The sequence below is a fragment of the Macaca fascicularis genome, chromosome 5 (genome assembly GCF_037993035.2).
Source record: "Macaca fascicularis isolate 582-1 chromosome 5, T2T-MFA8v1.1".
In the NCBI taxonomy this organism is placed as follows: Eukaryota; Metazoa; Chordata; class Mammalia; order Primates; family Cercopithecidae; genus Macaca; species Macaca fascicularis.
The window spans coordinates 86,407,421-86,431,994 of record NC_088379.1 but is presented as its reverse complement, the minus strand read 5'-3'; positions in this window follow the sequence as shown (position 1 = coordinate 86,431,994).

The window sequence follows — 24,574 nt, the reverse complement described above, 5'->3', positions numbered from 1 at the left end:
TACATCTATATTTCGTGGATCTCTTTGCTAGCCTTATTTCTGTGGAATCTGAGAACAGATATTTCGGATCCTTTTGAAGACTATAGGGCCAAAGGAAATATCCTCCGAAAACTAAGAGAAAGAAGCTTTCTGAGAAACTTCTTTGTGTTCTGTGAAATCATGTCACAGAGTTACAGCTTTCCCCTCAAGAAGCCTTTCGCTAAGACAGTTCTTGTGGAATTGGCAAAGTGATATTTGGAAGCCCTTAGAGGACTATGGTGAAAAAGGAAATATCCTCCGATGAAATCTGGAAAGAAGCTTTCTGAGGAACTGCTCTGTGATGTGTGACTTCCACTCACAGAGTTACATCTGTATTTCGTTGATCTCTTTGCTACCCTTATTTCTGTGGAATCTGAGAAGAGATATTTCGGATCCCTTTGAAGACTATAGGGCCAAAGGAAATATCCTCCGATAACAAAGAGAAAGAAGCTTTGTGAGAAATTTCTTTGTGTTCTATGTAATCATCTCACAGAGTTACAGCTTTCCCCTCAAGAAGCCTTTCGCTAAGACAGTTCTTGTGGAATTGGCCAAGTGATATTTGGAAGCCCATAGAGGGCTACGGTGAAAAAGGAAATATCCTCCGATGAAATCTGGAAAGAAGCTTTCTGAGAAACTGCTTAGTGTTCTGTTAATTCATCTCACAGAGTTACATCTGTATTTCGTGGATCACTTGGCTAGCCTTATTTCTGTCGAATCTGAGAACAGATATTTCGGATCCCTTTGAAGACTATAGGGCCAAAGGAAATATCCTCCGATAACTAAGAGAAAGAAGCTTTCTGAGAAACTTCTTTGTGTTCTGTGAAATCATCTCACAGAGTTACAGCTTTCCCCTCAAGAAGCCTTTCGCTAAGAGAGTTCTTGTGGAATTGGCAAAGTGATATTTGGAAGCCCATAGAGGGCTATGGTGAAAAAGGAAATATCCTCAGATGAAATCTGGAAAGAAGCTTTCTGAGAAACTGCTCAGTGTTCTGTCTATTCATCTCACAGAGTTACATCTGTATTTCGTGGATCTCTTTGCTAGGCTTATTTCTGTGGAATCTGAGAACAGATATTTCGGATCCCTTTGAAGACTACAGGGCCAAAGGAATTATCCTCCGATAACAAAGAAAAAGAAGCTTTCTGAGAAACTTCTTTGTGTTCTTTGAAATCATCTCACAGAGTTACAGCTTTCCCCTCAAGAAGCCTTTCGCTAAGACAGTTCTTGTGGAATTGGCAAAGTGATATTTGGAAGCCCATAGAGGGCTAAGGTGAAAAAAGAAATATCCTCCGATGAAAACTGGAAAGAAGCTTTCTGAGAAACTGCTTAGTGTTCTGTTAATTCATCTCACAGAGTTACTTCTATATTTCGTGGATCTCTTTGCTAGCCTTATTTCTGTGGAATCTGAGAACAGATATTTCGGATCCCTTTGAAGACTATAGGGCCAAAGGAAATATCCTCCGAAAACTAACAGAAAGAAGTTTTCTGAGAAACTTCTTTGTGTTCTGTGAAATCATCTCAGAGAGTTACAGCTTTCCCCTCAAGAAGCTTTTCGCTAAGACAGTTCTTGTGGAATTGGCAAAGTGATATTTGGAAGCCCATAGAGGAATATGGTGAAAAAGGAAATATCCTCAGATGAAATCTGGTAAGAAGCTTTCTGAGAAACTGCTTAGTGTTCTGTTAATTCATCTCACAGAGTTACATCTGTATTTCGTGGATCTCTTTTCTAGCCTTATTTCTGTGGAATCTGAGAACAGATATTTCGGATCCCTTTGAAGACTACAGGGACAAAGGAAATATCCTCCAATAACTAAGAGAAAGAAGCGTTCTGAGAAACTTCTTTGTGTTCTGTGAAATGAGCACACAGAGTTACAGCTCTCCCCTCAGGAAGCCTTTCGCTAAGACAGTTCTTGTGGAATTGGCAAAGTGATATTTGGAAGCCCATAGAGGGCAATGGTGAAAAAGGAAATATCCTCCGATGAAATCTGGAAAGAAGCTTTCTGAGAAACTGCTTAGTGTTCTGTTAATTCATCTCACAGAGTTACATCTGTATTTCGTGGATCTCTTTGCTAGCCTTATTTCTGTGGAATCTGAGAACTGATATTTCGTATCCCTTTGAAGACTATAGGGCCAAAGGAAATATCCTCCGATAACTAAGAGAAAGAAGCGTTCTGAGAAACTTCTTTGTGTTCTATGAAATCATCTCACAGAGTTACAGCTTTCCCCTTAAGATGCCTTTCGCTAAGAGAGTTCTTGTGGAATTGGCAAAGTGATATTTGGAAGCCCATAGAGGGCTATGGTGAAAAAGGAAATATCCTCAGATGAAATCTGGAAAGAAGCTTTCTGAGAAACTGCTCTGTGATGTGTGACTTCCACTCACAGAGTTACATCTGTATTTCGTTGATCTCTTTGCTAGCCTTATTTCTGTGGAATCTGAGAACAGATATTTCGGATCCCTTTAAAGACTATAGGGCCAAAGGAAATATCCTCGGATAACTAAGAGAAAGAAGCTTTCTGAGAAACTTCTTTCTGTTCTGTGAAATCATCTCACAGAGTTACAGCATTCCCCTCAAGAAGCCTTTCGCTAAGACAGTTCTTGTGGAATTGGCAAAGTGATATTTGGAAGCCCATAGAGGGCTATGGTGAAAAAGGAAATATCCTCCGATGAAATCTGGAAAGAAGCTTTCTGAGAAACTGCTCTGTGATGTGTGACTTCCACTCACAGAGTTACATCTGTATTTCGTTGATCTCTTTGCTACCCTTATTTCTGTGGAATCTGAGAACAGATATTTCGGATCCCTTTGAATACTATAGGGCCAAAGGAAATATCCTCCGATAACAAAGAGAAAGAAGCTTTGTGAGAAATTTCTTTGTGTTCTATGTAATCATCTCACAGAGTTACAGCTTTCCCCTCAAGAAGCCTTTCGCTAAGACAGTTCTTGTGGAATTGGCCAAGTGATATTTGGAAGCCCATAGAGGGCTATGGTGAAAAAGGAAATATCCTCAGATGAAATCTGGAAAGAAGCTTTCTGAGAAACTGCTTAGTGTTCTGTTAATTCATCTCACAGAGTTACATCTGTATTTCGTGGATCACTTGGCTAGCCTTATTTCTGTGGAATCTGAGAACAGATATTTCGGATCCCTTTGAAGACTATAGGGCCAAAGGAAATATCCTCCGAAAAGTAAGAGAAAGAAGCTTTCTGAGAAACTTCTTTGTGTTCTGTGAAATCATCTCACAGAGTTACAGCTTTCCCCTCAAGAAGCCTTTCGCTAAGACAGTTCTTGTGGAATTGGCAAAGTGATATTTGGAAGCCCATAGAGGGCTATGGTGAAAAAGGAAATATCCTCAGATGAAATCTGGAAACAAGCTTTCTGAGAAACTGCTCAGTGTTCTGTTAATTCATCTCACAGAGTTACTTGTGTATTTCGTGGATCTCTTTGCTAGGCTTATTTCTGTGGAATCTGAGAACAGATATTTCGGATCCCTTTGAAGACTATAGGGCCAAAGGAAATATCCTCCGATAACAAAGAAAAAGAAGCTCTCTGAGAAACTTCTTTGTGTTCTGTGAAATCATCTCACAGAGTTACAGCTTTCCCCTCAAGAAGCCTTTCGCTAAGAGAGTTCTTGTGGAATTGGCAAAGTGATATTTGGAAGCCCATAGAGGGCTATGGTGAAACAGGAAATATCCTCCGATGAAAACTGGAAAGAAGCTTTTTGAGAAACTGCTTAGTGTTCTGTTAATTCATCTCACAGAGTTACATCTATATTTCGTGGATCTCTTTGCTAGCCTTATTTCTGTGGAATCTGAGAACAGATATTTCGGATCCTTTTGATGACTATAGGGCCAAAGGAAATATCCTCCGAAAACTAAGAGAAAGAAGCTTTCTGAGAAACTTCTTTCTGTTCTGTGAAATCATCTCACAGAGTTACAGCTTTCCCCTCAAGAAGCCTTTCGCTAAGACAGTTCTTGTGGAATTGGCAAAGTGATATTTGGAAGCCCATAGAGGGCTATGGTGAAAAAGGAAATATCCTCAGATGAAATCTGGAAAGAAGCTTTCTGAGAAACTGCTTAGTGTTCTGTTAATTCATCTCACAGAGTTACATCTGTATTTCGTGGATCACTTGGCTAGCCTTATTTCTGTGGAATCTGAGAACAGATATTTCGGATCCCTTTGAAGACTATAGGGCCAAAGGAAATATCCTCCGATAACTAACAGAAAGAAGCTTTCTGAGAAACTTCTTTGTGTTCTGTGAAATCATCTCACAGAGTTACAGCTTTCCCCTCAAGAAGCCTTTCGCTAAGAGAGTTCTTGTGGAATTGGCAAAGTGATATTTGGAAGCCCATAGAGGGCTATGGTGAAAAAGGAAATATCCTCAGATGAAATCTGGAAAGAAGCTTTCTGAGAAACTGCTCAGTGTTCTGTCTATTCATCTCACAGAGTTACATCTGTATTTCGTGGATCTCTTTGCTAGGCTTATTTCTGTGGAATCTGAGAACAGATATTTCGGATCCCTTTGAAGACTACAGGGCCAAAGGAAATATCCTCCGATAACAAAGAAAAAGAAGCTTTCTGAGAAACTTCTTTGTGTTCTTTGAAATCATCTCACAGAGTTACAGCTTTCCGCTCAAGAAGCCTTTCGCTAAGACAGTTCTTGTGGAATTGGCAAAGTGATATTTGGAAGCCCATAGAGGGCTATGGTGAAAAAAGAAATATCCTCCGATGAAAACTGGAAAGAAGCTTTCTGAGAAACTGCTTAGTGTTCTGTTAATTCATCTCACAGAGTTACATCTATATTTCGTGGATCTCTTTGCTAGCCTTATTTCTGTGGAATCTAAGAACAGATATTTCGGATCCCTTTGAAGACTAGAGGGCCAAAGGAAATATCCTCCGAAAACTAACAGAAAGAAGTTTTCTGAGAAACTTCTTTGTGTTCTGTGAAATCATCTCAGAGAGTTACAGCTTTCCCCTCAAGAAGCTTTTCGCTAAGACAGTTCTTGTGGAATTGGCAAAGTGATATTTGGAAGCCCATAGAGGAATATGGTGAAAAAGGAAATATCCTCAGATGAAATCTGGTAAGAAGCTTTCTGAGAAACTGCTTAGTGTTCTGTTAATTCATCTCACAGAGTTACATCTGTATTTCGTGGATCTCTTTTCTAGCCTTATTTCTGTGGAATCTGAGAACAGATATTTCGGATCCCTTTGAAGACTATAGGGACAAAGGAAATAACCTCCAATAACTAAGAGAAAGAAGCGTTCTGAGAAACTTCTTTGTGTTCTGTGAAATGAGCACACAGAGTTACAGCTCTCCCCTCAGGAAGCCTTTCGCTAAGACAGTTTTTGTGGAATTGGCAAAGTGATATTTGGAAGCCCATAGAGGGCAATGGTGAAAAAGGAAATATCCTCCGATGAAATCTGGAAAGAAGCTTTCTGAGAAACTGCTTAGTGTTCTGTTAATTCATCTCACAGAGTTACATCTGTATTTCGTGGATCTCTTTGCTAGCCTTATTTCTGTGGAATCTGAGAACAGATATTTCGGATCCCTTTGAAGACTATAGGGCCAAAGGAAATATCCTCCGATAACAAACAGAAAGAAGCTTTAAGAGAAATTTCTTTGTGTTCTATGTAATCATCTCACAGAGTTACAGCTTTCCCCTCAAGAAGCCTTTCGCTAAGACAGTTCTTGTGGAATTGGCAAAGTGATATTTGGAAGCCCATAGAGGGCTATGGTGAAAAAGGAAATATCCTCAGATGAAATCTGGAAAGAAGCTTTCTGAGAAACTGCTTAGTGTTCTGTTAATTCATCCCACAGAGTTACATCTGTATTTCGTGGATCTCTTTGCTAGCCTTATTTCTGTGGAATCTGAGAACAGATATTTCGGATCCCTTTGAAGACTATAGGGCCAAAGGAAATATCCTCCGATAACAAAGAGAAAGAAGCTTTGTGAGAAATTTCTTTGTGTTCTTTGTAATCATCTCACAGAGTTACAGCTTTCCCCTCAAGAAGCCTTTCGCTAAGACAGTTCTTGTGGAATTGGCAAAGTGATATTTGGAAGCCCATAGAGGGCTATGGTGAAAAAGGAAATATCCTCCGATGAAATCTGGAAAGAAGCTTTCTGAGAAACTGCTTAGTGTTCTGTTAATTCATCTCACAGAGTTACATCTGTATTTCGTGGATCACTTGGCTAGCCTTATTTTTGTGGAATCTGAGAACAGATATTTCAGATCCCTTTGAAGACTATAGGGCCAAAGGAAATATCCTCCGATAACTAAGAGAAAGAAGCTTTCTGAGAAACTTCTTTGTGTTCTGTGAAATCACCTCACAGAGTTACAGCTTTCCCCTCAAGAAGCCTTTCGCTAAGACAGTTCTTGTGGAATTGGCAAAGTGATATTTGGAAGCCCGTAGAGGGCTACGGTGAAAAAGGAAATATCCTCCGATGAAATCTGGAAAGAAGCTTTCTGAGAAACTGCTCAGTGTTCTGTTAATTCATCTCACAGAGTTACATCTGTATTTCGTGGATCTCTTTGCTAGCCTTATTTCTGTGGAATCTGACAACAGATATTTCGGATCCCTTTGAAGACTATAGGGCCAAAGGAAATATCCTCCGAAAACTAAGAGAAAGAAGCTTTCTGAGAAACTTCTTTGTGTTCTGTGAAATCATCTCAGAGAGTTACAGCTTTCCCCTCAAGAAGCCTTTCTCTAAGACAGTTCTTGTGGAATTGGCAAAGTGATATTTGGAAGCCCATAGAGGGCTATGGTGAAAAAGGAAATACCCTCCGTTGAAATCTGGAAAGAAGCTTTCTGAGAAACTGCTTAGTGTTCTGTTAATTCATCTCACAGAGTTACATCTATATTTCGTGGATCTCTTTGCTAGCCTTATTTCTGTGGAATCTGAGAACAGATATTTCGGATCCCTTTGAAGACTATAGGGCCAAAGGAAATATCCTCCGAAAAGTAAGAGAAAGAAGCTTTCTGAGAAACTTCTTTGTGTTCTGAGAAAAGAGCTCACAGAGTTACAGCTTTCCCCTCAAGAAGCCTTTCGCTAAGACAGTTCTTGTGGAATTGGCAAAGTGATATTTGGAAGCCCATAGAGGGCTATGGTGAAAAAGGAAATATCCTCAGATGAAATCTGGAAAGAAGCTTTCTGAGAAACTGCTTAGTGTTCTGTTAATTCATCTCACAGAGTTACATCTATATTTCGTGGATCTCTTTGCTAGCCTTATTTCTGTGGAATCTGAGAACAGATATTTCGGATCCCTTTGAAGACTATAGGGCCAAAGGAAATATCCTCCGATAACTAAGAGAAAGAAGCTTTCTGAGAAACTTCTTTGTGTTCTGAGAAATGAGCTCACAGAGTTACAGCTTTCCCCTCAAGAAGCCTTTCGCTAAGACAGTTCTTGTGGAATTGGCAAAGTGATATTTGGAAGCCCTTAGAGGGCTATGGTGAAAAAGGAAATATCCTCAGATGAAATCTGGAAAGAAGCTTTCTGAGAAACTGCTTAGTGTTCTGTTAATTCATCTCACAGAGTTACATCTGTATTTCGTGGATCACTTGGCTAGCCTTATTTCTGTGGAATCTGAGAACAGATATTTCGGATCCCTTTGAAGACTATAGGGCCAAAGGAAATATCCTCCGATAACTAACAGAAAGAAGCTTTCTGAGAAACTTCTTTGTGTTCTGTGAAATCATCTCACAGAGTTACAGCTTTCCCCTCAAGAAGCCTTTCGCTAAGAGAGTTCTTGTGGAATTGGCAAAGTGATATTTGGAAGCCCATAGAGGGCTATGGTGAAAAAGGAAATATCCTCAGATGAAATCTGGAAAGAAGCTTTCTGAGAAACTGCTCAGTGTTCTGTCTATTCATCTCACAGAGTTACATCTGTATTTCGTGGATCTCTTTGCTAGGCTTATTTCTGTGGAATCTGAGAACAGATATTTCGGATCCCTTTGAAGACTACAGGGCCAAAGGAAATATCCTCCGATAACAAAGAAAAAGAAGCTTTCTGAGAAACTTCTTTGTGTTCTTTGAAATCATCTCACAGAGTTACAGCTTTCCCCTCAAGAAGCCTTTCGCTAAGACAGTTCTTGTGGAATTGGCAAAGTGATATTTGGAAGCCCATAGAGGGCTATGGTGAAAAAAGAAATATCCTCCGATGAAAACTGGAAAGAAGCTTTCTGAGAAACTGCTTAGTGTTCTGTTAATTCATCTCACAGAGTTACATCTATATTTCGTGGATCTCTTTGCTAGCCTTATTTCTGTGGAATCTGAGAACAGATATTTCGGATCCCTTTGAAGACTATAGGGCCAAAGGAAATATCCTCCGAAAACTAACAGAAAGAAGTTTTCTGAGAAACTTCTTTGTGTTCTGTGAAATCATCTCAGAGAGTTACAGCTTTCCCCTCAAGAAGCTTTTCGCTAAGACAGTTCTTGTGGAATTGGCAAAGTGATATTTGGAAGCCCATAGAGGAATATGGTGAAAAAGGAAATATCCTCAGATGAAATCTGGTAAGAGGCTTTCTGAGAAACTGCTTAGTGTTCTGTTAATTCATCTCACAGAGTTACATCTGTATTTCGTGGATCTCTTTTCTAGCCTTATTTCTGTGGAATCTGAGAACAGATATTTCGGATCCCTTTGAAGACTATAGGGACAAAGGAAATATCCTCCAATAACTAAGAGAAAGAAGCGTTCTGAGAAACTTCTTTGTGTTCTGTGAAATGAGCACACAGAGTTACAGCTCTCCCCTCAGGAAGCCTTTCGCTAAGACAGTTTTTGTGGAATTCGCAAAGTGATATTTGGAAGCCCATAGAGGGCAATGGTGAAAAAGGAAATATCCTCCGATGAAATCTGGAAAGAAGCTTTCTGAGAAACTGCTTAGTGTTCTGTTAATTCATCTCACAGAGTTACATCTGTATTTCGTGGATCTCTTTGCTAGCCTTATTTCTGTGGAATCTGAGAACAGATATTTCGGATCCCTTTGAAGACTATAGGGCCAAAGGAAATATCCTCCGATAACAAAGAGAAAGAAGCTTTAAGAGAAATTTCTTTGTGTTCTATGTAATCATCTCACAGAGTTACAGCTTTCCCCTCAAGAAGCCTTTCGCTAAGACAGTTCTTGTGGAATTGGCAAAGTGATATTTGGAAGCCCATAGAGGGCTATGGTGAAAAAGGAAATATCCTCAGATGAAATCTGGAAAGAAGCTTTCTGAGAAACTGCTTAGTGTTCTGTTAATTCATCCCACAGAGTTACATCTGTATTTCGTGGATCTCTTTGCTAGCCTTATTTCTGTGGAATCTGAGAACAGATATTTCGGATCCCTTTGAAGACTATAGGGCCAAAGGAAATATCCTCCGATAACAAAGAGAAAGAAGCTTTGTGAGAAATTTCTTTGTGTTCTTTGTAATCATCTCACAGAGTTACAGCTTTCCCCTCAAGAAGCCTTTCGCTAAGACAGTTCTTGTGGAATTGGCAAAGTGATATTTGGAAGCCCATAGAGGGCTATGGTGAAAAAGTAAATATCCTCCGATGAAATCTGGAAAGAAGCTTTCTGAGAAACTGCTTAGTGTTCTGTTAATTCATCTCACAGAGTTACATCTGTATTTCGTGGATCACTTGGCTAGCCTTATTTTTGTGGAATCTGAGAACAGATATTTCAGATCCCTTTGAAGACTATAGGGCCAAAGGAAATATCCTCCGATAACTAAGAGAAAGAAGCTTTCTGAGAAACTTCTTTGTGTTCTGTGAAATCACCTCACAGAGTTACAGCTTTCCCCTCAAGAAGCCTTTCGCTAAGACAGTTCTTGTGGAATTGGCAAAGTGATATTTGGAAGCCCATAGAGGGCTACGGTGAAAAAGGAAATATCCTCCGATGAAATCTGGAAAGAAGCTTTCTGAGAAACTGCTCAGTGTTCTGTTAATTCATCTCACAGAGTTACATCTGTATTTCGTGGATCTCTTTGCTAGCCTTATTTCTGTGGAATCTGACAACAGATATTTCGGATCCCTTTGAAGACTATAGGGCCAAAGGAAATATCCTCCGAAAACTAAGAGAAAGAAGCTTTCTGAGAAACTTCTTTGTGTTCTGTGAAATCATCTCAGAGAGTTACAGCTTTCCCCTCAAGAAGCCTTTCTCTAAGACAGTTCTTGTGGAATTGGCAAAGTGATATTTGGAAGCCCATAGAGGGCTATGGTGAAAAAGGAAATACCCTCCGTTGAAATCTGGAAAGAAGCTTTCTGAGAAACTGCTTAGTGTTCTGTTAATTCATCTCACAGAGTTACATCTATATTTCGTGGATCTCTTTGCTAGCCTTATTTCTGTGGAATCTGAGAACAGATATTTCGGATCCCTTTGAAGACTATAGGGAAAAAAGGAAATATCCTCCGAAAAGTAAGAGAAAGAAGCTTTCTGAGAAACTTCTTTGTGTTCTGAGAAAAGAGCTCACAGAGTTACAGCTTTCCCCTCAAGAAGCCTTTCGCTAAGACAGTTCTTGTGGAATTGGCAAAGTGATATTTGGAAGCCCATAGAGGGCTATGGTGAAAAAGGAAATATCCTCCGATGAAATCTGGAAAGAAGCTTTCTGAGAAACTGCTTAGTGTTCTGTTAATTCATCTCACAGAGTTACATCTGTATTTCGTGGATCTCTTTGCTAGCCTTATTTCTGTGGAATCTGAGAACAGATATTTCGGATCCCTTTGAAGACTATAGGGCCAACGGAAATATCCTCCGATAATGTAGAGAAAGAAGCTTTCTCAGAAACTTCTTTGTGTTCTGTGAAATCATCTCACGGAGTTACAGCTTTCCCCTCAAGAAGCCTTTCGCTAAGACAGTTCTTGTGGAATTGGCAAAGTGATATTTGGAAGCCCATAGAGGGCTATGGTGAAAAAGGAAATATCCTCCGATGAAATCTGGAAAGAAGCTTTCTGAGAAACTGCTCAGTGTTCTGTTAATTCATCTCACAGAGTTACATCTGTATTTCGTGGATCTCTTTGCTAGGCTTATGTCTGTGGAATCTGAGAACAGATATTTCGGATCCCTTTGAAGACTATAGGGCCAAAGGAAATATCCTCCGATAACAAAGAAAAAGAAGCTTATTGAGAAACTTCTTTGTGTTCTGTGAAATCATCTCACAGAGTTACAGCTTTCCCCTCAAAAAGCCTTTCGCTAAGATAGTTCTTGTGGAATTGGCAAAGTGATATTTGGAAGCCCATAGAGGGCTATGGTGAAAAAGGAAATATCCTCCGTTGAAATCTGGAAAGAAGCTTTCTGAGAAACTGCTTTGTGTTCTGTTAATTCATCTCACAGAGTTACTTCTATATTTCGTGGATCTCTTTGCTAGCCTTATTTCTGTGGAATCTGAGAACAGATATTTCGGATCCCTTTGAAGACTATAGGGCCAAAGGAAATATCCTCCGAAAACTAAGAGAAAGAAGCTTTCTGAGAAACTTCTTTCTGTTCTGTGAAATCATCTCACAGAGTTACAGCTTTCCCCTCCAGAAGCCTTTCGCTAAGACAGTTCTTGTGGAATTGGCAAAGTGATATTTGGAAGCCCATAGAGGGCTATGGTGAAAAAGGAAATATCCTCAGATGAAATCTGGAAAGAAGCTTTCTGAGAAACTGCTTAGTGTTCTGTTAATTCATCTCACAGAGTTACATCTGTATTTCGTGGATCACTTGGCTAGCCTTATTTCTGTGGAATCTGAGAACAGATATTTCGGATCCCTTTGAAGACTATAGGGCCAAAGGAAATATCCTCCGATAACTAACAGAAAGAAGCTTTCTGAGAAACTTCTTTGTGTTCTGTGAAATCATCTCACAGAGTTACAGCTTTCCCCTCAAGAAGCCTTTCGCTAAGAGAGTTCTTGTGGAATTGGCAAAGTGATATTTGGAAGCCCATAGAGGGCTATGGTGAAAAAGGAAATATCCTCAGATGAAATCTGGAAAGAAGCTTTCTGAGAAACTGCTCAGTGTTCTGTCTATTCATCTCACAGAGTTACATCTGTATTTCGTGGATCTCTTCGCTAGGCTTATTTCTGTGGAATCTGAGAACAGATATTTCGGATCCCCTTGAAGACTACAGGGCCAAAGGAAATATCCTCCGATAACAAAGAAAAAGAAGCTTTCTGAGAAACTTCTTTGTGTTCTTTGAAATCATCTCACAGAGTTACAGCTTTCCCCTCAAGAAGTCTTTCGCTAAGACAGTTCTTGTGGAATTGGCAAAGTGATATTTGGAAGCCCATAGAGGGCTATGGTGAAAAAAGAAATATCCTCCGATGAAAACTGGAAAGAAGCTTTCTGAGAAACTGCTTAGTGTTCTGTTAATTCATCTCACAGAGTTACATCTATATTTCGTGGATCTCTTTGCTAGCCTTATTTCTGTGGAATCTGAGAACAGATATTTCGGATCCCTTTGAAGACTATAGGGCCAAAGGAAATATCCTCCGAAAACTAACAGAAAGAAGTTTTCTGAGAAACTTCTTTGTGTTCTGTGAAATCATCTCACAGAGTTACAGCTTTCCCCTCAAGAAGCTTTTCGCTAAGACAGTTCTTGTGGAATTGGCAAAGTGATATTTGGAAGCCCATAGAGGAATATGGTGAAAAAGGAAATATCCTCAGATGAAATCTGGTAAGAAGCTTTCTGAGAAACTGCTTAGTGTTCTGTTAATTCATCTCACAGAGTTACATCTGTATTTCGTGGATCTCTTTTCTAGCCTTATTTCTGTGGAATCTGAGAACAGATATTTCGGATCCCTTTGAAGACTATAGGGACAAAGGAAATATCCTCCAATAACTAAGAGAAAGAAGCGTTCTGAGAAACTTCTTTGTGTTCTGTGAAATGAGCACACAGAGTTACAGCTCTCCCCTCAGGAAGCCTTTCGCTAAGACAGTTTTTGTGGAATTGGCAAAGTGATATTTGGAAGCCCATAGAGGGCAATGGTGAAAAAGGAAATATCCTCCGATGAAATCTGGAAAGAAGCTTTCTGAGAAACTGCTTAGTGTTCTGTTAATTCATCTCACAGAGTTACATCTGTATTTCGTGGATCTCTTTGCTAGCCTTATTTCTGTGGAATCTGAGAACAGATATTTCGGATCCCTTTGAAGACTATAGGGCCAAAGGAAATATCCTCCGATAACAAAGAGAAAGAAGCTTTAAGAGAAATTTCTTTGTGTTCTATGTAATCATCTCACAGAGTTACAGCTTTCCCCTCAAGAAGCCTTTCGCTAAGACAGTTCTTGTGGAATTGGCAAAGTGATATTTGGAAGCCCATAGAGGGCTATGGTGAAAAAGGAAATATCCTCAGATGAAATCTGGAAAGAAGCTTTCTGAGAAACTGCTTAGTGTTCTGTTAATTCATCCCACAGAGTTACATCTGTATTTCGTGGATCTCTTTGCTAGCCTTATTTCTGTGGAATCTGAGAACAGATATTTCGGATCCCTTTGAAGACTATAGGGCCAAAGGAAATATCCTCCGATAACAAAGAGAAAGAAGCTTTGTGAGAAATTTCTTTGTGTTCTTTGTAATCATCTCACAGAGTTACAGCTTTCCCCTCAAGAAGCCTTTCGCTAAGACAGTTCTTGTGGAATTGGCAAAGTGATATTTGGAAGCCCATAGAGGGCTATGGTGAAAAAGTAAATATCCTCCGATGAAATCTGGAAAGAAGCTTTCTGAGAAACTGCTTAGTGTTCTGTTAATTCATCTCACAGAGTTACATCTGTATTTCGTGGATCACTTGGCTAGCCTTATTTTTGTGGAATCTGAGAACAGATATTTCAGATCCCTTTGAAGACTATAGGGCCAAAGGAAATATCCTCCGATAACTAAGAGAAAGAAGCTTTCTGAGAAACTTCTTTGTGTTCTGTGAAATCACCTCACAGAGTTACAGCTTTCCCCTCAAGAAGCCTTTCGCTAAGACAGTTCTTGTGGAATTGGCAAAGTGATATTTGGAAGCCCATAGAGGGCTACGGTGAAAAAGGAAATATCCTCCGATGAAATCTGGAAAGAAGCTTTCTGAGAAACTGCTCAGTGTTCTGTTAATTCATCTCACAGAGTTACATCTGTATTTCGTGGATCTCTTTGCTAGCCTTATTTCTGTGGAATCTGACAACAGATATTTCGGATCCCTTTGAAGACTATAGGGCCAAAGGAAATATCCTCCGAAAACTAAGAGAAAGAAGCTTTCTGAGAAACTTCTTTGTGTTCTGTGAAATCATCTCAGAGAGTTACAGCTTTCCCCTCAAGAAGCCTTTCTCTAAGACAGTTCTTGTGGAATTGGCAAAGTGATATTTGGAAGCCCATAGAGGGCTATGGTGAAAAAGGAAATACCCTCCGTTGAAATCTGGAAAGAAGCTTTCTGAGAAACTGCTTAGTGTTCTGTTAATTCATCTCACAGAGTTACATCTATATTTCGTGGATCTCTTTGCTAGCCTTATTTCTGTGGAATCTGAGAACAGATATTTCGGATCCCTTTGAAGACTATAGGGAAAAAAGGAAATATCCTCCGAAAAGTAAGAGAAAGAAGCTTTCTGAGAAACTTCTTTGTGTTCTGAGAAAAGAGCTCACAGAGTTACAGCTTTCCCCTCAAGAAGCCTTTCGCTAAGACAGTTCTTGTGGAATTGGCAAAGTGATATTTGGAAGCCCATAGAGGGCTATGGTGAAAAAGGAAATATCCTCCGATGAAATCTGGAAAGAAGCTTTCTGAGAAACTGCTTAGTGTTCTGTTAATTCATCTCACAGAGTTACATCTGTATTTCGTGGATCTCTTTGCTAGCCTTATTTCTGTGGAATCTGAGAACAGATATTTCGGATCCCTTTGAAGACTATAGGGCCAACGGAAATATCCTCCGATAATGTAGAGAAAGAAGCTTTCTCAGAAACTTCTTTGTGTTCTGTGAAATCATCTCACGGAGTTACAGCTTTCCCCTCAAGAAGCCTTTCGCTAAGACAGTTCTTGTGGAATTGGCAAAGTGATATTTGGAAGCCCATAGAGGGCTATGGTGAAAAAGGAAATATCCTCCGATGAAATCTGGAAAGAAGCTTTCTGAGAAACTGCTCAGTGTTCTGTTAATTCATCTCACAGAGTTACATCTGTATTTCGTGGATCTCTTTGCTAGGCTTATGTCTGTGGAATCTGAGAACAGATATTTCGGATCCCTTTGAAGACTATAGGGCCAAAGGAAATATCCTCCGATAACAAAGAAAAAGAAGCTTATTGAGAAACTTCTTTGTGTTCTGTGAAATCATCTCACAGAGTTACAGCTTTCCCCTCAAAAAGCCTTTCGCTAAGATAGTTCTTGTGGAATTGGCAAAGTGATATTTGGAAGCCCATAGAGGGCTATGGTGAAAAAGGAAATATCCTCCGTTGAAATCTGGAAAGAAGCTTTCTGAGAAACTGCTTTGTGTTCTGTTAATTCATCTCACAGAGTTACTTCTATATTTCGTGGATCTCTTTGCTAGCCTTATTTCTGTGGAATCTGAGAACAGATATTTCGGATCCCTTTGAAGACTATAGGGCCAAAGGAAATATCCTCCGAAAACTAAGAGAAAGAAGCTTTCTGAGAAACTTCTTTCTGTTCTGTGAAATCATCTCACAGAGTTACAGCTTTCCCCTCCAGAAGCCTTTCGCTAAGACAGTTCTTGTGGAATTGGCAAAGTGATATTTGGAAGCCCATAGAGGGCTATGGTGAAAAAGGAAATATCCTCAGATGAAATCTGGAAAGAAGCTTTCTGAGAAACTGCTTAGTGTTCTGTTAATTCATCTCACAGAGTTACATCTGTATTTCGTGGATCACTTGGCTAGCCTTATTTCTGTGGAATCTGAGAACAGATATTTCGGATCCCTTTGAAGACTATAGGGCCAAAGGAAATATCCTCCGATAACTAACAGAAAGAAGCTTTCTGAGAAACTTCTTTGTGTTCTGTGAAATCATCTCACAGAGTTACAGCTTTCCCCTCAAGAAGCCTTTCGCTAAGAGAGTTCTTGTGGAATTGGCAAAGTGATATTTGGAAGCCCATAGAGGGCTATGGTGAAAAAGGAAATATCCTCAGATGAAATCTGGAAAGAAGCTTTCTGAGAAACTGCTCAGTGTTCTGTCTATTCATCTCACAGAGTTACATCTGTATTTCGTGGATCTCTTCGCTAGGCTTATTTCTGTGGAATCTGAGAACAGATATTTCGGATCCCCTTGAAGACTACAGGGCCAAAGGAAATATCCTCCGATAACAAAGAAAAAGAAGCTTTCTGAGAAACTTCTTTGTGTTCTTTGAAATCATCTCACAGAGTTACAGCTTTCCCCTCAAGAAGTCTTTCGCTAAGACAGTTCTTGTGGAATTGGCAAAGTGATATTTGGAAGCCCATAGAGGGCTATGGTGAAAAAAGAAATATCCTCCGATGAAAACTGGAAAGAAGCTTTCTGAGAAACTGCTTAGTGTTCTGTTAATTCATCTCACAGAGTTACATCTATATTTCGTGGATCTCTTTGCTAGCCTTATTTCTGTGGAATCTGAGAACAGATATTTCGGATCCCTTTGAAGACTATAGGGCCAAAGGAAATATCCTCCGAAAACTAACAGAAAGAAGTTTTCTGAGAAACTTCTTTGTGTTCTGTGAAATCATCTCACAGAGTTACAGCTTTCCCCTCAAGAAGCTTTTCGCTAAGACAGTTCTTGTGGAATTGGCAAAGTGATATTTGGAAGCCCATAGAGGAATATGGTGAAAAAGGAAATATCCTCAGATGAAATCTGGTAAGAAGCTTTCTGAGAAACTGCTTAGTGTTCTGTTAATTCATCTCACAGAGTTACATCTGTATTTCGTGGATCTCTTTTCTAGCCTTATTTCTGTGGAATCTGAGAACAGATATTTCGGATCCCTTTGAAGACTATAGGGACAAAGGAAATATCCTCCAATAACTAAGAGAAAGAAGCGTTCTGAGAAACTTCTTTGTGTTCTGTGAAATGAGCACACAGAGTTACAGCTCTCCCCTCAGGAAGCCTTTCGCTAAGACAGTTTTTGTGGAATTGGCAAAGTGATATTTGGAAGCCCATAGAGGGCAATGGTGAAAAAGGAAATATCCTCCGATGAAATCTGGAAAGAAGCTTTCTGAGAAACTGCTTAGTGTTCTGTTAATTCATCTCACAGAGTTACATCTGTATTTCGTGGATCTCTTTGCTAGCCTTATTTCTGTGGAATCTGAGAACAGATATTTCGGATCCCTTTGAAGACTATAGGGCCAAAGGAAATATCCTCCGATAACAAAGAGAAAGAAGCTTTAAGAGAAATTTCTTTGTGTTCTATGTAATCATCTCACAGAGTTACAGCTTTCCCCTCAAGAAGCCTTTCGCTAAGACAGTTCTTGTGGAATTGGCAAAGTGATATTTGGAAGCCCATAGAGGGCTATGGTGAAAAAGGAAATATCCTCAGATGAAATCTGGAAAGAAGCTTTCTGAGAAACTGCTTAGTGTTCTGTTAATTCATCCCACAGAGTTACATCTGTATTTCGTGGATCTCTTTGCTAGCCTTATTTCTGTGGAATCTGAGAACAGATATTTCGGATCCCTTTGAAGACTATAGGGCCAAAGGAAATATCCTCCGATAACAAAGAGAAAGAAGCTTTGTGAGAAATTTCTTTGTGTTCTTTGTAATCATCTCACAGAGTTACAGCTTTCCCCTCAAGAAGCCTTTCGCTAAGACAGTTCTTGTGGAATTGGCAAAGTGATATTTGGAAGCCCATAGAGGGCTATGGTGAAAAAGTAAATATCCTCCGATGAAATCTGGAAAGAAGCTTTCTGAGAAACTGCTTAGTGTTCTGTTAATTCATCTCACAGAGTTACATCTGTATTTCGTGGATCACTTGGCTAGCCTTATTTTTGTGGAATCTGAGAACAGATATTTCAGATCCCTTTGAAGACTATAGGGCCAAAGGAAATATCCTCCGATAACTAAGAGAAAGAAGCTTTCTGAGAAACTTCTTTGTGTTCTGTGAAATCACCTCACAGAGTTACAGCTTTCCCCTCAAGAAGCCTTTCGCTAAGACAGTTCTTGTGGAATTGGCAAAGTGATATTTGGAAGCCCATAGAGGGCTACGGTGAAAAAGGAAATATCCTCCGATGAAATCTGGAAAGAAGCTTTCTGAGAAACTGCTCAGTGTTCTGTTAATTCATCTCACAGAGTTACATCTGTATTTCGTGGATCTCTTTGCTAGCCTTATTTCTGTGGAATCTGACAACAGATATTTCGGATCCCTTTGAAGACTATAGGGCCAAAGGAAATATCCTCCGAAAACTAGGAGAAAGAAGCTTTCTGAGAAACTTCTTTGTGTTCTGTGAAATCATCTCAGAGAGTTACAGCTTTCCCCTCAAGAAGCCTTTCTCTAAGACAGTTCTTGTGGAATTGGCAAAGTGATATTTGGAAGCCCATAGAGGGCTATGGTGAAAAAGGAAATACCCTCCGTTGAAATCTGGAAAGAAGCTTTCTGAGAAACTGCTTAGTGTTCTGTTAATTCATCTCACAGAGTTACATCTATATTTCGTGCATCTCTTTGCTAGCCTTATTTCTGTGGAATCTGAGAACAGATATTTCGGATCCCTTTGAAGACTATAGGGAAAAAAGGAAATATCCTCCGAAAAGTAAGAGAAAGAAGCTTTCTGAGAAACTTCTTTGTGTTCTGAGAAAAGAGCTCACAGAGTTACAGCTTTCCCCTCAAGAAGCCTTTCGCTAAGACAGTTCTTGTGGAATTGGCAAAGTGATATTTGGAAGCCCATAGAGGGCTATGGTGAAAAAGGAAATATCCTCCGATGAAATCTGGAAAGAAGCTTTCTGAGAAACTGCTTAGTGTTCTGTTAATTCATCTCACAGAGTTACATCTGTATTTCGTGGATCTCTTTGCTAGCCTTATTTCTGTGGAATCTGAGAACAGATATTTCGGATCCCTTTGAAGACTATAGGGCCAACGGAAATATCCTCCGATAATGTAGAGAAAGAAGCTTTCTCAGAAACTTCTTTGTGTTCTGTGAAATCATCTCACGGAGTTACAGCTTTCCCCTCAAGAAGCCTTTCGCTAAGACAGTTCTTGTGGAATTGGCAAAGTGATATTTGGAAGCCCATAGAGGGCTATGGTGAAAAAGGAAATATCCTCCGATGAAATCTGGAAAGAAGCTTTCTGAGAAACTGCTCAGTGTTCTGTTAATTCATCTCACAGAGTTACATCTGTATTTCGTGGATCTCTTTGCTAGGCTTATGTCTGTGGAATCTGAGAACAGATATTTCGGATCCCTTTGAAGACTATAGGGCCAAAGGAAATATCCTCCGATAACAAAGAAAAAGAAGCTTATTGAGAAACTTCTTTGTGTTCTGTGAAATCATCTCACAGAGTTACAGCTTTCCCCTCAAAAAGCCTTTCGCTAAGATAGTTCTTGTGGAATTGGCAAAGTGATATTTGGAAGCCCATAGAGGGCTATGGTGAAAAAGGAAATATCCTCCGTTGAAATCTGGAAAGAAGCTTTCTGAGAAACTGCTTTGTGTTCTGTTAATTCATCTCACAGAGTTACTTCTATATTTCGTGGATCTCTTTGCTAGCCTTATTTCTGTGGAATCTGAGAACAGATATTTCGGATCCCTTTGAAGACTATAGGGCCAAAGGAAATATCCTCCGAAAACTAAGAGAAAGAAGCTTTCTGAGAAACTTCTTTCTGTTCTGTGAAATCATCTCACAGAGTTACAGCTTTCCCCTCCAGAAGCCTTTCGCTAAGACAGTTCTTGTGGAATTGGCAAAGTGATATTTGGAAGCCCATAGAGGGCTATGGTGAAAAAGGAAATATCCTCAGATGAAATCTGGAAAGAAGCTTTCTGAGAAACTGCTTAGTGTTCTGTTAATTCATCTCACAGAGTTACATCTGTATTTCGTGGATCACTTGGCTAGCCTTATTTCTGTGGAATCTGAGAACAGATATTTCGGATCCCTTTGAAGACTATAGGGCCAAAGGAAATATCCTCCGATAACTAACAGAAAGAAGCTTTCTGAGAAACTTCTTTGTGTTCTGTGAAATCATCTCACAGAGTTACAGCTTTCCCCTCAAGAAGCCTTTCGCTAAGAGAGTTCTTGTGGAATTGGCAAAGTGATATTTGGAAGCCCATAGAGGGCTATGGTGAAAAAGGAAATATCCTCAGATGAAATCTGGAAAGAAGCTTTCTGAGAAACTGCTCAGTGTTCTGTCTATTCATCTCACAGAGTTACATCTGTATTTCGTGGATCTCTTCGCTAGGCTTATTTCTGTGGAATCTGAGAACAGATATTTCGGATCCCCTTGAAGACTACAGGGCCAAAGGAAATATCCTCCGATAACAAAGAAAAAGAAGCTTTCTGAGAAACTTCTTTGTGTTCTTTGAAATCATCTCACAGAGTTACAGCTTTCCCCTCAAGAAGTCTTTCGCTAAGACAGTTCTTGTGGAATTGGCAAAGTGATATTTGGAAGCCCATAGAGGGCTATGGTGAAAAAAGAAATATCCTCCGATGAAAACTGGAAAGAAGCTTTCTGAGAAACTGCTTAGTGTTCTGTTAATTCATCTCACAGAGTTACATCTATATTTCGTGGATCTCTTTGCTAGCCTTATTTCTGTGGAATCTGAGAACAGATATTTCGGATCCCTTTGAAGACTATAGGGCCAAAGGAAATATCCTCCGAAAACTAACAGAAAGAAGTTTTCTGAGAAACTTCTTTGTGTTCTGTGAAATCATCTCAGAGAGTTACAGCTTTCCCCTCAAGAAGCTTTTCGCTAAGACAGTTCTTGTGGAATTGGCAAAGTGATATTTGGAAGCCCATAGAGGAATATGGTGAAAAAGGAAATATCCTCAGATGAAATCTGGTAAGAAGCTTTCTGAGAAACTGCTTAGTGTTCTGTTAATTCATCTCACAGAGTTACATCTGTATTTCGTGGATCTCTTTTCTAGCCTTATTTCTGTGGAATCTGAGAACAGATATTTCGGATCCCTTTGAAGACTATAGGGACAAAGGAAATATCCTCCAATAACTAAGAGAAAGAAGCGTTCTGAGAAACTTCTTTGTGTTCTGTGAAATGAGCACACAGAGTTACAGCTCTCCCCTCAGGAAGCCTTTCGCTAAGACAGTTTTTGTGGAATTGGCAAAGTGATATTTGGAAGCCCATAGAGGGCAATGGTGAAAAAGGAAATATCCTCCGATGAAATCTGGAAAGAAGCTTTCTGAGAAACTGCTTAGTGTTCTGTTAATTCATCTCACAGAGTTACATCTGTATTTCGTGGATCTCTTTGCTAGCCTTATTTCTGTGGAATCTGAGAACAGATATTTCGGATCCCTTTGAAGACTATAGGGCCAAAGGAAATATCCTCCGATAACAAAGAGAAAGAAGCTTTAAGAGAAATTTCTTTGTGTTCTATGTAATCATCTCACAGAGTTACAGCTTTCCCCTCAAGAAGCCTTTCGCTAAGACAGTTCTTGTGGAATTGGCAAAGTGATATTTGGAAGCCCATAGAGGGCTATGGTGAAAAAGGAAATATCCTCAGATGAAATCTGGAAAGAAGCTTTCTGAGAAACTGCTTAGTGTTCTGTTAATTCATCCCACAGAGTTACATCTGTATTTCGTGGATCTCTTTGCTAGCCTTATTTCTGTGGAATCTGAGAAGAGATATTTCGGATCCCTTTGAAGACTATAGGGCCAAAGGAAATATCCTCCGATAACAAAGAGAAAGAAGCTTTGTGAGAAATTTCTTTGTGTTCTTTGTAATCATCTAACAGAGTTACAGCTTTCCCCTCAAGAAGCCTTTCGCTAAGACAGTTCTTGTGGAATTGGCAAAGTGATATTTGGAAGCCCATAGAGGGCTATGGTGAAAAAGTAAATATCCTCCGATGAAATCTGGAAAGAAGCTTTCTGAGAAACTGCTTAGTGTTCTGTTAATTCATCTCACAGAGTTACATCTGTATTTCGTGGATCACTTGGCTAGCCTTATTTTTGTGGAATCTGAGAACAGATATTTCAGATCCCTTTGAAGACTATAGGGCCAAAGGAAATATCCTCCGATAACTAAGAGAAAGAAGCTTTCTGAGAAACTTCTTTGTGTTCTGTGAAATCACCTCACAGAGTTACAGCTTTCCCCTCAAGAAGCCTTTCGCTAAGACAGTTCTTGTGGAATTGGCAAAGTGATATTTGGAAGCCCATAGAGGGCTACGGTGAAAAAGGAAATATCCTCCGATGAAATCTGGAAAGAAGCTTTCTGAGAAACTGCTCAGTGTTCTGTTAATTCATCTCACAGAGTTACATCTGTATTTCGTGGATCTCTTTGCTAGCCTTATTTCTGTGGAATCTGACAACAGATATTTCGGATCCCTTTGAAGACTATAGGGCCAAAGGAAATATCCTCCGAAAACTAAGAGAAAGAAGCTTTCTGAGAAACTTCTTTGTGTTCTGTGAAATCATCTCAGAGAGTTACAGCTTTCCCCTCAAGAAGCCTTTCTCTAAGACAGTTCTTGTGGAATTGGCAAAGTGATATTTGGAAGCCCATAGAGGGCTATGGTGAAAAAGGAAATACCCTCCGTTGAAATCTGGAAAGAAGCTTTCTGAGAAACTGCTTAGTGTTCTGTTAATTCATCTCACAGAGTTACATCTATATTTCGTGCATCTCTTTGCTAGCCTTATTTCTGTGGAATCTGAGAACAGATATTTCGGATCCCTTTGAAGACTATAGGGCCAAAGGAAATATCCTCCGAAAAGTAAGAGAAAGAAGCTTTCTGAGAAACTTCTTTGTGTTCTGAGAAAAGAGCTCACAGAGTTACAGCTTTCCCCTCAAGAAGCCTTTCGCTAAGACAGTTCTTGTGGAATTGGCAAAGTGATATTTGGAAGCCCATAGAGGGCTATGGTGAAAAAGGATATATCCTCAGATGAAATCTGGAAAGAAGCTTTCTGAGAAACTTCTTAGTGTTCTGTTAATTCATCTCACAGAGTTACATCTGTATTTCGTGGATCTCTTTGCTAGCCTTATTTCTGTGGAATCTGAGAACAGATATTTCGGATCCCTTTGAAGACTACAGGACCAAAGGAAATATCCTCCGATAACTAAGAGAAAGAAGCGTTCTGAGAAACTTCTTTGTGTTCTATGAAATCATCTCACAGAGTTACAGCTTACCCCTCAAGAAGCCTTTCGCTAAGACAGTTCTTGTGGAATTGGCAAAGTGATATTTGGAAGCCCATAGAGGGCTATGGTGAAAAAGGAAATATCCTCAGATGAAATCTGGAAGGAAGCTTTCTGCAAAACTGCTCTGTGATGTGTGATTCCACTCACAGAGTTACATCTGTATTTCGTTGATCTCTTTGCTAGCCTTATTTCTGTGGAATCTGAGAACAGATATTTCGGATCCCTTTGAAGACTATAGGGCCAAAGGAAATATCCTCCGATAACTAAGAGAAAGAAGCTTTCTGAGAAACTTCTTTGTGTTCTGAGAAATGAGCTCACAGAGTTACAGCTTTCCCCTCAAGAAGCCTTTCGCTAAGACAGTTCTTGTGGAATTGGCAAAGTGATATTTGGAAGCCCATAGAGGGCTATGGTGAAAAAGGAAATATCCTCCGATGAAATCTGGAAAGAAGCTTTCTGAGAAACTGCTTAGTGTTCTGTTAATTCATCTCACAGAGTTACATCTGTATTTCGTGGATCTCTTTGCTAGCCTTATTTCTGTGGAATCTGAGAACAGATATTTCGGATCCCTTTGAAGACTATAGGGCCAACGGAAATATCCTCCGATACGTAGAGAAAGAAGCTTTCTCAGAAACTTGTTTGTGTTCTGTGAAATCATCTCACGGAGTTACAGCTTTCCCCTCAAGAAGCCTTTCGCTAAGACAGTTCTTGTGGAATTGGCAAAGTGATATTTGGAAGCCCATAGAGGGCTATGGTGAAAAAGGAAATATCCTCCGATGAAATCTGGAAAGAAGCTTTCTGAGAAACTGCTCAGTGTTCTGTTAATTCATCTCACAGAGTTACATCTGTATTTCGTGGATCTCTTTGCTAGGCTTATGTCTGTGGAATCTGAGAACAGATATTTCGGATCCCTTTGAAGACTATAGGGCCAAAGGAAATATCCTCCGATAACAAAGAAAAAGAAGCTTATTGAGAAACTTCTTTGTGTTCTGTGAAATCATCTCACAGAGTTACAGCTTTCCCCTCAAAAAGCCTTTCGCTAAGATAGTTCTTGTGGAATTGGCAAAGTGATATTTGGAAGCCCATAGAGGGCTATGGTGAAAAAGGAAATATCCTCCGTTGAAATCTGGAAAGAAGCTTTCTGAGAAACTGCTTTGTGTTCTGTTAATTCATCTCACAGAGTTACTTCTATATTTCGTGGATCTCTTTGCTAGCCTTATTTCTGTGGAATCTGAGAACAGATATTTCGGATCCCTTTGAAGACTATAGGGCCAAAGGAAATATCCTCTGATAACAAAGAGAAAGAAGCTTTCTGAGAAACTTCTTTGTGTTCTGTGAAATCATCTCACAGAGTTACATCTTTCCCCTCAAGAAGCCTTTCGCTAAGACAGTTCTTGTGGAAT